At 53.2% G+C, this 13,006-nt stretch overlaps 1 protein-coding gene across 1 annotated transcript in view; it reads left to right on the top strand.

Annotated features, from left to right (window-relative positions):
* The window catches only part of LOC133351706 (neuronal cell adhesion molecule-like), a 167,574-nt gene that overhangs the window by 19,793 nt on the left and 134,775 nt on the right, over window positions 1-13,006 (top strand). The window contains 1 exon segment of the mRNA XM_061567118.1: window positions 3,104-3,228. The gene's annotated coding sequence lies outside the window, so the exon portion shown is untranslated.

Here is a 13,006-nt window from a genome sequence, read left to right as displayed (position 1 = left end):
TCTGTTCGTTGGGAGCGGTGGTGGATTGGCAGGCACACCGCGCAACGAACTTGGGGACCTGAGTTCGATTCCCGCCGGGGATGGCAGCGGGCGGGGGCATTTTAGCCAGAAACGAGTTAAGCAGCGTTGAGTCACCGTCAGGTGACAAAACGAAACAAGCAGACATCGACGTCGCCTTCACAAATCCGTCTCTCCATCAGCCGCCACAGCCGTCTGAGAACGCGTAATTTCATCGGCGTTGATTTAAAGACGAGCAAAAACTTCCCCGAGCGGGTTTTCGACGTTCAGTGTCTCATCAGCAGCAGAGTCGGGCTTGCTTGAACCGCCAATCATCCAGGCAATTCAGGGCCGACCTCTCTCTTTAAAACGTGGGCATTCTGGTGCGACCCAAGGTTTTATATTTATAGTAATACACAACTGAGTACTGTATAAACGTTAAACGTTAATCAGGGTTGCATTGTTTACATTTAGTTCCGTGCAATTAAGGTTACACTGCCCCCCATTAATCATTGATTTCCCTGTCCGGCACGTGAGCGTGGCAATTGAGTTAGCCTGCAACTTATTTCAAAAGCCACGGTGCGACTGTGGCCATGGGACCCATACTATGGACCATGCAGTAAAACGAATGACTCTTAGAGATACACAGACCCATAGAAATACATATAGACACATAGAGTCACGTAATAATACATAGCGGCTCACTGGAATACATAAAAGACAAGCCACAGGCCAGCCACAGAAGTGTGATTGTGGCCGTGCAACCCAAACTATGAATTATACGGTATATTAATTCCAGATACAGGGATACATAGGGATACATAAGACCCATAGAGGCTCGTCGAAACACATAGACTCATAGAAATGCATGAAAGACAAGCCAAAAACAAGCCACAACAGTGCGGTTGTGGCCATGCAACCCAAACTATGGACAATGTAGTAAACCACTGGACCATGCGCTGCTTCAACGGAGGAGTGTCTAAATTCCACGGGACCCTCTCTTGAAGCCCTCTCGTCGTGGCGAGCAGACAACGACACTGTTGGCATTTAACTCCTGCACATACAAACAAGTACAAAATAAAGCAGACTCCTTCATCCTCCGTAATTGTGAAATTGAATTGAGTCGAGTAAACGTTTGTGGAGCTGCGTTGTGAGCAGCAGAGGGGAGTGCTGCAAACAATTCATTGTTTTACGACAATACCATACACTGTTCCTTCGCCAAGCCCGCTTTGGAGCAGCGTGGTGAAGTATGATCAAGCGAGGCCCTTCATCCGGCAGTGGAAAACTCAACACAATCGTCAATGGCCAACGTGGCATTGAAACGAACGTTTAATTAGTCGGGCAACCTTTCGGGCAATGGCGCTTCTTCATAGCGCGCATCACATCGTTGAAAGAACCAATAAATCGATTTAAGAGCCATCAAGAAAGGCCGTTGGCCGAAACGTCGCCGAGTATGACGAATGCGTCGAATTTTATTTTAATTGTGCCTGCGCACCACTGCTCTACGCGGCAGCAGTTTCATCACATTTTTTTTTCATCCAGCAGTGGATTGACGGAGCGGCTACTGTATATCGCACTTGTATAGGTTATATACACTATGGTGTCTGTTGTTGTTGTTGTTGCAATCAATACAACAGGCCCCACTTGATAGGGGGCCACTTTTGCTGTTACGCACCAGGGAGACGAACACTCGTGCCGATCATGAAGCGACGTTAGTGACAACACATCGGGCTGCCGCTGTGAGTCGTTAGTGCGGCTTCATGTAACGGAGCTATAGTCTCTGTCGCGCGTACATCAGTTATCCATAATACAGGGGGGCTTAGATCGCCTAAATATATAAATGTGTCGTTAAACCCGCCACCACCCGACACAGCCAACTCGTAAGGGTTATCACGTAAACAGAACGTGGCCAATTCGTTACGAGTGCAGCACCACACCGGCGTGTTGGGATACGCTCATTGCAGCGTTACGCTAAAGCTGAAACGGCTTCGGTGGCTATCATCATCAGCAGCAGCAGCAGCCACACCGCCTCCCGTCATCCCTACGAGTGCCCCACTCGTACGGAGCTTCGCGTGGCTGGAGCGATGGAGGGGAGCCGCTGTGCAGCGCCACGCGATGGACGATGACGACGTTGTTGTTGATGTTGTTGTTGTTGATGTTGTTGGTGTTGAACGTCTGCCTCTTTTAAAGGCTGCCTCGATAGGAAACAAGACAAATATAATAGGTGACCTTTCGGACAATGGCCCGTCTCGAGAGCACATGCCTCATTCGTGATTTATTTGCTGTGAAGGGCCAATGCCCGAAATTGCCCTTCTTCATAGCACTTCGATAATGTGATGTGTGTGCTGTGCGGAGGAGCCATTGCCCGAAACGTCGCCTTTTAAGGCCGCCTATTAGGTACTCCCCCTTATGATGCCACACAGCGTTGCTATTGACGAGCGCGTTGAGTTTCTGCGCCGCTAGTTTGCGTCTGTGCACCACTGCCGATGCGAGGGTCTCGCCGATTGACGATTCACCTCTTTCAGGGATCGGCGCGTGCCGGCGGCTCTACCCACGGTGATTCGGGATGGGTGGGTGGGGTGGTGGGGGTGGGTGGGGGTGGGGTGGTGGGGGTGGGTGGGTGGGGGTTGGTGGAGTGGTGTGGGTGGGTGGGATGGGTGAGGTGGGGTGGTGGGGGTGGGTGGGGTGGTGGGGGTGGGTGAGGTGGGGGTAGTGAGTGGGGTTGGTGGGGGTGGGTGGAGTGGGTGGAGTGGTGGGGGTGGGTGGGGTGGGTGAGGTGGGGGTGGTGAGTGGGGGTGGTGGGGGTGGGTGGGGGTGGGTGGGGGTGGGTGGGGTGGGTGGTGGGGGTGGGTGGGGTGGGTGGGGTGGGTGGGGTGGGTGGAGTGGTGGGGGTGGGTGGGGTTGGTGGAGTGGTGGGGGTCAGTGGGTGAGGTGGTGGGGGTGATGGTGGGGGTGGGTGGGGAGGGGGTTGGGGGAGTAGGGGAGGACTCTCGTGGGCGATTAATGGGCGAGCGCGGAGGGGCACGAGCGCGCGCGCATTCACTGGCACGTCCACTGGCTTGTCGCGGCTTACGGGGCTGGCTGGCGTGCATCCGTGCGTCTGCAGCAGAGGCGGGCGGGCGGGCGGGCAGGCGGGCGTACGGACGCTCCTCTCTCTCCGTCTCGAGCCTCTGCGGCGCGGCTGACCAGGAGTGAGCCCGACTGCTCTCCAGACCTCGCGCAAACGCAACCGTGAGTACCTCTCACTTTGTGCGCGAGTTCTATCTTCACGCACCTCGCGCGTGAAGATTACATTTCAGCACGAGCTGATAACGTAGTTGTCGCAGAAGCATCCTTTGTTTGACCGAGTGAAATAAATGTAGGCTGTTGGGTGGGTGGGACAGAAGGTGATAGATGCATTGCCTCTTCTGCAAGAGTCACATGGGTGTTTAGTTTGTTGTCCTTCATCTTCACCCGCACCGATTCGCACGGTTGGCTACGTACGGTGCGAAAGAAGTTCGACATATACACAGTACATAATAACCCTTCGCATGATTTTAGATATCGTGGCTATTTTAACCTCTTTAGAATTACATTATTTGCTGCTGCTGCGTAGACAATGTGAGCGAGACTTGGCGCGTTGTCTTGTGGCATCTCTGAAATTTGGTTTGGGCCATCCACGCCGAAGCAAATTGACGATTTCGTATCGAGTTGGGAAGGAGGCGCTCTGGGTGCACGCATGCGTACGTACCGGTGACAATTATTGGAAACGGTCCTGGGCCTCCCCTAGGTCGACTCAGCCTCGAGTCAGTACCTGGTGCGGTGTGGAAAATTCATCACCACTGGGGAGACAAAGGCGGCCGGGCATGGTGTTAGCCATCCACCCCCCTCGTGTGGCGACGCCGGCCTGCATAGGTGCTCGCTTACAGCACTTTTCCCCAACAGTCTGTGAAGGCTACACGGGGGATCTTTGCCTGTTGTAGGTGCCAAAGCGAGTTATGCGGTTATGACCCACGTGATGGTGTTGCTGCTGCTGCTGATGGTGGTAAATCAACAACTTGTGTTCCACCGTGAGAGTGAGTCAACGTGTAATGTATGTTGAAGACTATATTGGCCCTTGTTGGCACAGCCTCGTCCGTTGAGAACGTGAAGAGACCCGCGCGTGACGACGGAGTGATAACGAGAAATAATGACAATTATTATTTGCCCGTGTGAGGTGCAATTTCACAATGTCTCAGGGCGCCTTGCGCGAAAAGTACAAAGATAATAAGGGAACTGGGTGGCAGGATAAGCGCCGAAGAGGAACAGAGCTGATTAGAACAAATAATTGTTGGAGGGACATTTCGTTTTTAGACTTACAGATATGAACAGAGCCGCCTGGTCTCCTACAGTAGAGAGTTCCACAACTGGGGGGGGGGGGGGCGGGAGGGCACCAGTAGGGAGTTCCACAACTGGGGGGGGGGGCGGGAGGGCACCAGTAGGGAGTTCCACAATTGGGGGGGGGGCACCAGTACGGAGTTCCACAACTGGGGGGGGGCACCAGTAGGGAGTTCCACAACTGGGGGGGGGGGCGGGAGGGCACCAGTAGGGAGTTCCACAACTGGGGGGGGGGGCGGGAGGGCACCAGTAGGGAGTTCCACAACTGGGGGGGGGGGGCGGGAGGGCACCAGTAGGGAGTTCCACAACTGGAGGGGGGGGGCGTGAGGGCACCAGTAGGGAGTTCCACAACTGGGGGGGGGGGGCGGGAGGGCACCAGTAGGGAGTTCCACAACTGGGGGGGGGCAAAAGTAGGTAGTTCCACAACTGGGCGGGGGGGCGGGAGGGCACCAGTAGGGAGCTCCACAACGGGGGGGGGGGGGGGCGGGAGAGCACCAGTAGGGAGTTCCACAATTGGGGGGAGGCACCAGTAGGGAGTTTTCACAACTGGGGGGGGGAGGCACCAGTAGGGAGTTTCACAACTGGGGGGGGGCACCAGTAGAGCTTTCCACAACCGGGGGGGGGGGTCACCAATTTGGGGGCCAATGCAGCAAACAACCGATCGCCCCCCTCCAGTGTAGCTGAGAAGAAGGTGAAGGTTCGGAAGGGCACCATCGGCAGATCTTGGAGACCTCGAGTGCCGGGGCGCGAGGTTGAATTGGCGCCTGAATAGAAGGAGGCTGGGGGGGGGGGGGGGGAGACCCCTCGGCAAGGCCTTAAATACGAGCATCAACATTTTTGGATTCCACTCGACTGCGGCCGCGGGGGGAGCCGACGCAGCGAGGCGCGAGCGGGAGGGACGCGAGGCGCGAGATGCGTCCGCCGCAGTCGGGGCGCGAGCGATCACCGTGCCGCTGGCTGGGCGGCCGTGCCTCCCCACCAAATCGACGTCGGTGATTCGGAAGGTGTTTCTTTTTTCATAGTCGTCTCTATCCTCACGCGGTCGTGACACCGTATGGCTGGAGATCATTTAACTTCTACTTCATTGATTCTCTTGCTTAATAATGAGCGGCGCGGGGTGATGCGGATTTACGAGCTGTCACCACCGCCGCCAGCAACGTTATTGCCGTGGCGAACTGCACCTCTGGCAGCACCGCCACCGTCAGCACCGCCACTCTGCGACGGCCACCGCTTCCTGCCAGCTACCATCAATAACAAGGAGCACCGCCATCATTGTTAACCATCGTCATCGTGGCCATCGTCGCGTTCACCGCCGACCACCGACTTCTTCGCCGCTCCCACCATCATCACCGATGCCACCACTATCACCACCATCGTCGTTGTTGTTCGAACCCCCATGAACATGACCACCACCAGCACCAGCATGAGCACCATCACCACAAATACAGCCATCATCACCACCACCACGAACGTAACCACCGCCACCACCAACAATCAGCATCACCATCACCACCAAACGGGCTGTTATTGTGCGTTTTAACAACCCCCATCAACATATCCACCAGCAGCATGACCACCATCACCACAAACACAGCCACCATCACCACCACCACCACCAATAATCAGCATAATCAAAGGGGCTATTATTGTGCATCTCCACAAAAACCCTTCCATCTTTTCAAACCGCCCCGCCTCCCCCCGCCTTGCCCCGTACCCCCCATCCCATCCCTCCACGAGGCACGCGCGCGTCTAATGACGCGTGCCCGATTGGGGGCGCCTAATAGTGTGCGGTGCACCCCGAGCATCGCTCCTCTACCCCCGTGGACTCCTGCTCTGAAGACTCGAGGCGAGCTTGACGAAGGGGCCGCGCTACCGTCCCTGTTGCAACATCCCTGCCTCCCTCCCTCCTGCTGCTGCCGCTGCCGGCACTTGCGTAGGCGCCGCCAGGCAACGGCACTGCCGGGTGGCGCCAGTGGCGGTGGGGCCGGCGCTTGTCAGAGGCAACGGCGAGGGTTTGTGGTGGATCATCGCGTAAATGTTGCGTACAGCCACAGTGGAAAAGACAGCGAATATTTTTTTTTATTACAGTTAATACACCCGCAGTATTAATCAGGGCGGCCTGCCGGGTTCCAACCTCTGCAACAACAAAATGGTGAACACGCTACCACTGGGCTACATCACCGTCCCCAATGCTTGTGCGTTCATGAAATTAAGAATTCTCCCTTTTTCATATTTTTATTCTGAGAATCCCCTCTTTAGGCCTAAAAGACGGCTTATTCAGGCTTTAAAAGACGGCTTCTTCAGGCTTATCCCCCATAAAAAAAATCCTCGCTTTTTCATCGCGGAATTCGGACGGACGACTTAGTGGAACTTGGGACAATAATGTCTCGCTGTGCAGATGCCGGAGAGAGAGAGAGAGAGACAGCCTTCTTTACCCCCGAGGTGCTTTCGCTCTCTCTCTCTCTCTCTCAATCTCTCTCTCGTGCGCGTGCTCTCTCTCTCTCTCTCGATAGAGGATCGTGTTTGGCTTTGCGCGGGTGGAGCTGACATTGATTTATAAATCAAACTCCACAACAGCCAGCAAAGCGGGACGCACGCTCTGGCAGGCGAAACAGCGGAAGCGGAGTCAGTCACACGCAAATAATGGGCGCGCTGAAATGGAAAAGCAAATTCTGCGCGGGGTTTATTTAAACGTACAGTATTTATAAATACCTCTACATATTTATGCAACGTGGAGCATGTTGAGACGCGCGTTGGAAATGTAAAACAAAAGAATACAAATGTTGACATGTATACTTCTTACGTGGTAATTGAGTGGTCCTTTATTTGTACAGGAAAGTCCTTATTGAGTGTCGGTGCTTATGAGGTTATGCATTGGGATGTTTGAGCAATTCCACTTTTTTAAGGGGCGGGGGAGGTGGAAGCGAGGAGGTGAGGGGTTGGTTCGTAGAAGTCACCGTGCGTGTAAGGGGATATCATTAAAACAATTCCGCACGGACGGCTTCAATAAATCCACTTGGCGTGCTGCCACCTTCTGGCCAACTCGAAGCTCAGCAGGTCGCGAGTGTGAACACGAGAATGCGTCACTCTTTGGGTCTTTCGGTAAAGTCACGTAGGTAGAAGAAAAAATAATAAAATATCAACAAAACTTCACGACGTTTCGATCGCAACAGGAGCAATCGTATTCAGGGGGAAAAATACAACAGGCGGACTGCTGAGGCAGGAAGAAAAGTAGTGGGAGAGCTACTGCAGCTAAAGGTTGTATAGGTTTGAGATGGGTACAACCCAAGGGTAAGTGGGCGGGGTCAGATATGGAATTTGCAAGTGCAGTAAAACCTTGGATTGCGAGCATAATTCGTTCCGGAAACGTGTTTGTAATCCAAAGCACTCGTATATCAAAGCACTCGTATATCAGATGTGATCACGTGACGCTCGGCAGACAAAGCGTATACACGTACTACTCGTATTGCAAGACCTCGCTCGTTTATCAAATTAATATTTATTTAACAAATTTGCTCGTCTTGCAAAACACTCGCAGACCAAGTTACTCGCAATCCAAGGTTTTACTGTAAATGTAAAATCGCAGAGCTAGGTATACCTCGGCCATTGTATTGCTCGCGATTAGAGATTAGCATGTCAATTCGTGATGATCTCTGTGCCACCCACCTACCCTCGCCTCCATGGATGGATGACGATGAGCTATGTAATGGTGATGGCAATGATGATGATGATGGTCCTGCTGCTACCGATGATGATGATGAGGAATGCGCCGATGGTCATGCTGATTATCACGACGCAGAGAACAGTGGGAATGACCGCTCACATTGCGTGCGTACTAATGCATCCTCATATCAATTCTTAACGTATTTTAAATAATTTCTTCAATAATTGTATCATTGATTGAATCTATTTCTCGTGCCGGGGTTGAGCTATCTCCTCGCACGGCTTTATGGTGGACCCCCCCCACGCTCTCCCAAACACCCCTACGCTCCCCCCCCCTACACTCCCCTACGCTCCCCCCCTACACTCCCCTACTCTCCCCACACCCCACACACTCTCCTACACTCCACCGTGCTCCACCCCCCCCCCCCCCCCCCCCCCCGGAGTCACAGATGCCTCAAGGCCTCCATCGTGAGCTTTTTGGAGACAGACGGGGTCATTGGAGGTAGCGAGGGGGGGGGTGGTGCAGGGTGATGGGGGACCAGGGGTGGGGGCTGCAGGGGGGGAGTGTCTGGTGGCCTACGGAGCGAAATCAAAACTCCGTGATTGTGAGTCCGTCGCCGTTCTCACAAAGGTCGCCACCCTCCTCCGGTTTGTGTGGAATGTCACCCTGATGGATTTGGCACGGCGCTAGCAGCGCCACACTGCTGCTGCTGCAGCCGCCCTCGGCCTCAATGCTATCGCGGACCGCAGGGGGTGGTGCGAAGTGGGAGGAGGGAGGGAGGGCGGGAAGGGAAAACCTGCGCGAGGGAGCAAGGAGGAGAGGGAAGAGGGAGGCAGGCAGAGGGGGAACGGCAGTGGGGTTGGGGGCCAAACGGGGCCACCAGCCTCGTTGACTCGCTCTCCACTTGATGTTGTTATCTTTCAGGGAGAGCCTTGCCGGACACCCACGTCTTCCCCGTTTTTGCATTTTTCTTCCACATCTATCGCCTTCTGACCCTTCTCCCTCGTCAATTGCTTTAGACATCTCTCTCTCGCGCACGATTATTCGTGCGCCAACCTTCATTCGTCCGCAGCTCCTTGTTGTTACCGCGAGAGCGTAAAGAGACAAATTATTTAAAAGCCAAAAAAAATCTCAAAGGAAGCACGCGGGGTCGGGAACGATTGGCAGTTGGATCGCCGAGGTGAGAGCTCCCGTCCGTGCTGCGCCGTCGTTCCGCCCGTAGTCGCTTTCCAACCGGAAGACCCCAAAGAATGCCTTCACCGCACGTTCGTTCGTCTTGGATATAAGCCCGTGGCGGTAAAGGCCTTTTCCTCTTCCAACCATATCCCCCACCCCTTCACCCCCCTTTCCAACAGAGTTGCGTAATCACAAGGAACATTTGCGACCGATGCCCAGGGGCGGTGTCGGGCCTTCGCTGCGATGTCCAAGGGTCACTGGGTGGCCTTTTACGTATCCTCCAGTGAGAAGATTCAGATGCTGACCCACTGCAGCCACACTGTTCGGGCTCTGTGTTATTTATAAGCAGAGGAGGCTTTTCCAAAGAGACATTTTTCCTCGAGCCATTCGCCTCCCAGGACACGATTTTATTTTTAATAGAAAGCAAAAGCCCTCCCCCCCACCCCACCCTCTCTAGTGTGGATATTGGCCTTCAGACCTTCGTGAGCAGCGGTTGAGTTATATCGCTCGCGGCGAGACCCGGTTCCCTACGATCACATCACTCCGTACGGACCCGTCTGATCTCGGAAGCTAGCTGGGGTTAAACTTGAACACTCACCGTTCATGAACAAACACGCTCCCATGTCAATGCCCCCCCCGCCTTCCACGATGGAATATAGTCACATGATCCTCCAGCAGCCCTCATCCAGCAGTGGATTGACAAAGGCCTACACGTGTACACGTGTAGAACAGGCCTAAACCTTTATTTTGTCTATGAAATATCTGTAGATCATTGATGTGCTATGAACGAGGGCCATTGCCCGAAACGTCGTCTATTATATATCTTTCCTTTTAAGGCGGCAGTGTTGTTGACGGACGTGGTGAGTTGTTTTTGTTGGTTGTGCTTGTGCACCGCTGCCAATGCAGTAGCAGCAGCTGCAGAGTCACCAACGTATTGCGAGGGTTTGCGGATCACGTAGAGATTTGTGTGTCATGCCCTCGTATGGTTGGTGGGTTTTCTCAGGGCCACTCTAGTTTCCTCCCACGTCCACCAAGATAGTGGACGGTTGACGAGGTCAGGTGGGCTCCTAGCAGAAGGTGCCGATACGACTGCGACACCGGCGTCAACATCAGCTGGCTGCGATAACCTCTTGACCTTGACCTCGTAGGGTTCGACGAATTAACTGGGGCTGCGCGACACCCCGTGGGTCAACTCGGGAGCGGAGCGGTCGCGTTCGGGCCATCAGCGGCGCTCCGCACGAGGACCCCTGACCCGTTACCCGGCGCAGCATCGACCAAGGCACGGCCGTGGCGCTGAGCAATTACGTTGAATTAATCACGCAAGCGTGGATGCACGCACGCTGACCGAGCTCTCACCGGGGATGTGCACTGGTGTTCTGCGTGCAGCGTGGGGGGGGGGGGGGGGTTGGGGGGTGCTGTGGGGAATGCGGGAGGTGGGTTGCGACGTTGATGACGGACCCCTGCCGCTTTATCGCTCACTAAAGCGCTGCCATTTCGCTGGCTACCGATTCCAGAATGTTTGTGTGTGGGCTCGTGTGTGCGTGTGGGGGGACGGTAGTGCAGTGGTTAGCGCGCTGCGCTATGAATCCAGAGACACGAATTCGATTCCCGCTCACGGCCAACACTGGTGACGATTATCTGAATCGGTCTTGGATCACCTAGGTCAAATCAGCCTGAAATGAGTACCTGTTGCGGTGTGTAAACATCGCCACTGGGGAGACAAATGTGGCTGGGCGTGGTGTTGGCCACCCACATCCCCGTGTCCCTTGCCTGCCTTCATAGGTGCTTACTAACTTGCCCGAACAGTCCGTTCAGGCTGCAAGGGGGATCTGTGTCTTTGTAATATTGTAAGAACTGAGAAATTAGCATTCAAGCTGAGGGTGACGCGCCGGAGCGGTAGCGCGTTCGCCGCTTGTTGCAGAGGCTCGTGGTTCGAACCCAGCGGCTGCCCTGCTTAACACACCGCGGGCGTAATAGCAGCAAATAATACTGCTTCCGAGCGGACGCTCAAGTTCCCGTGACGTCGTTCGCAAGCGCAGGCCATCCCGCGCCGGTGGTCGGGGTCCAAAAAAAAAAAGGTTTACCTGCAGATTACTCAGTTTGGGAATTGTTCTGCCTGAAAGAGAGTCATGAGACTCGGTGAGGCTTTCCTTGGGTAAACAAGCGTGGTCTCGGCAATAATGGGAAAAATGGAGCTGCAATTTGCTCACGGTGACGGGACGCCAGCGGAACGCAGCGGGCTGCAAATTTGCACCTTCGTTGTCGTGCCGGCCGAGTCGCCGTTGAACGAGAGCCTCTGAGCTCAATTGGCTTAACCTCGGGAAATAAAATAATAAAAATAAAACATAATAAAATAACATATTTTTTTATTATTTTATTACTTCCCTTCTACGTGACTTTACCGAAAGAACCAAGAAGATGAATCCCTGCAGTCACGAAAGCTTTAAATGGAAAAAATTCGACCGACTCTTTGCACAAACCCCCAACTCTCCCGATGCCAGGCGTGTGTTCTATCTACAAGCGTCTCGCGGACGTTCAAGTTCACAGGATCCAGTAAATGGATCCGTACGGCACAGCCTCACTCCCTGAGCCACCCCATGAAAAGCCAGTTATTTTTAAGCGCATTTAGCGTTGCATACTTTTTTTAAAGTTAGATCGGTTTTGTTTTTTAAGTCATATTTTTAAGAAGGCTTGTATTTTATAATAATTTACAGCCCTTTGTGTGTGTAATTCTATGTCAGCCTGCATTTGTCAGTTTAACACGTAGGCTTTCGCATTTGTGTATCTCTGTGTGAGCATGGGTTGCTATTTTAGTCTATGAGTCTCTTTGAAAACGTGGGTCTCTATGCGATTCTGTGAGTCTCTACGAGTGTTGGTCTCTCTGTGAGTCTGTCAACCTCTATGTGAGTCTATGGGTCTCTATGTGGGTCTATGAGTGTCTGTGTGAGTCTATGGGTCTCTATGCGAGATAGAGGCTTCCCACACTGTGTCGTCGTGGAAATTAGTTGCCCATACTTCACCACACTCGTCAATGTGGGTTGGTGAATGGAGTAGCCAGTACAGCACCATCGCAGAATTCACTCAGTCACCGAATTTTTTTTATCTGTGGCCCGAAATCAAACTTAGGTCCCCAGGTCCAAAGTGCCATGTACCTACCACTCATTGATCATCATGGTACTCGCAATTAAATTTAAATCCTTATTAAAAACAATTAATCAAACAGAAGCAGTCAGATAGAAATACCACATTGCTCGCCGCACAAAAGCACCGATGATATATTACCTCCGATAATTAAAATTACATTCTTAACAATTGCCCGCTATGAAATCCAAACTTTTCTCAATCCCGTTATAAGAAAGATAACATGAAATATTAAGAATGTGCATGCACTACCATTCAAAACCTCGATTAGTGGTTAAGGCCTACACTTGCGTGCGTATTCATAATTTTAGTATATTAAATATGTCTTCATTTATTATGCGCGCGAGCATTATCATTCATGTTATTATCGTTACACGGTCAACACGTCATCCATCTCGGTCCCTTCTTGCCGACTCATCGCCTCCACCACCACCATCACCACCATCACCACCACCATCACCACCACCATCACCACCACCATCACCACCACTGTTTCCGGTTTCAAGTCCTCACCCCCTTACACGTTCTACATTACTGCTTGTGTCTTCATCGATGCCACCATCCACAGGTAAATCCTCTTGACGCCTTTAACCAATCGCAATTCCCGCATGCAGAGAAGGCTCGTTGCCGCGGCCCCCTACCGCGTCCTCTACCCACAATCCCTCACTTCGT

The sequence above is a fragment of the Lethenteron reissneri genome, chromosome 38, assembly GCF_015708825.2.
Source record: "Lethenteron reissneri isolate LAM-NWPU_2019-01 chromosome 38, ASM1570882v1, whole genome shotgun sequence".
Classification (NCBI taxonomy): domain Eukaryota; kingdom Metazoa; phylum Chordata; class Hyperoartia; order Petromyzontiformes; family Petromyzontidae; genus Lethenteron; species Lethenteron reissneri.
This window is presented reverse-complemented; position numbering and strand designations above follow the sequence as displayed.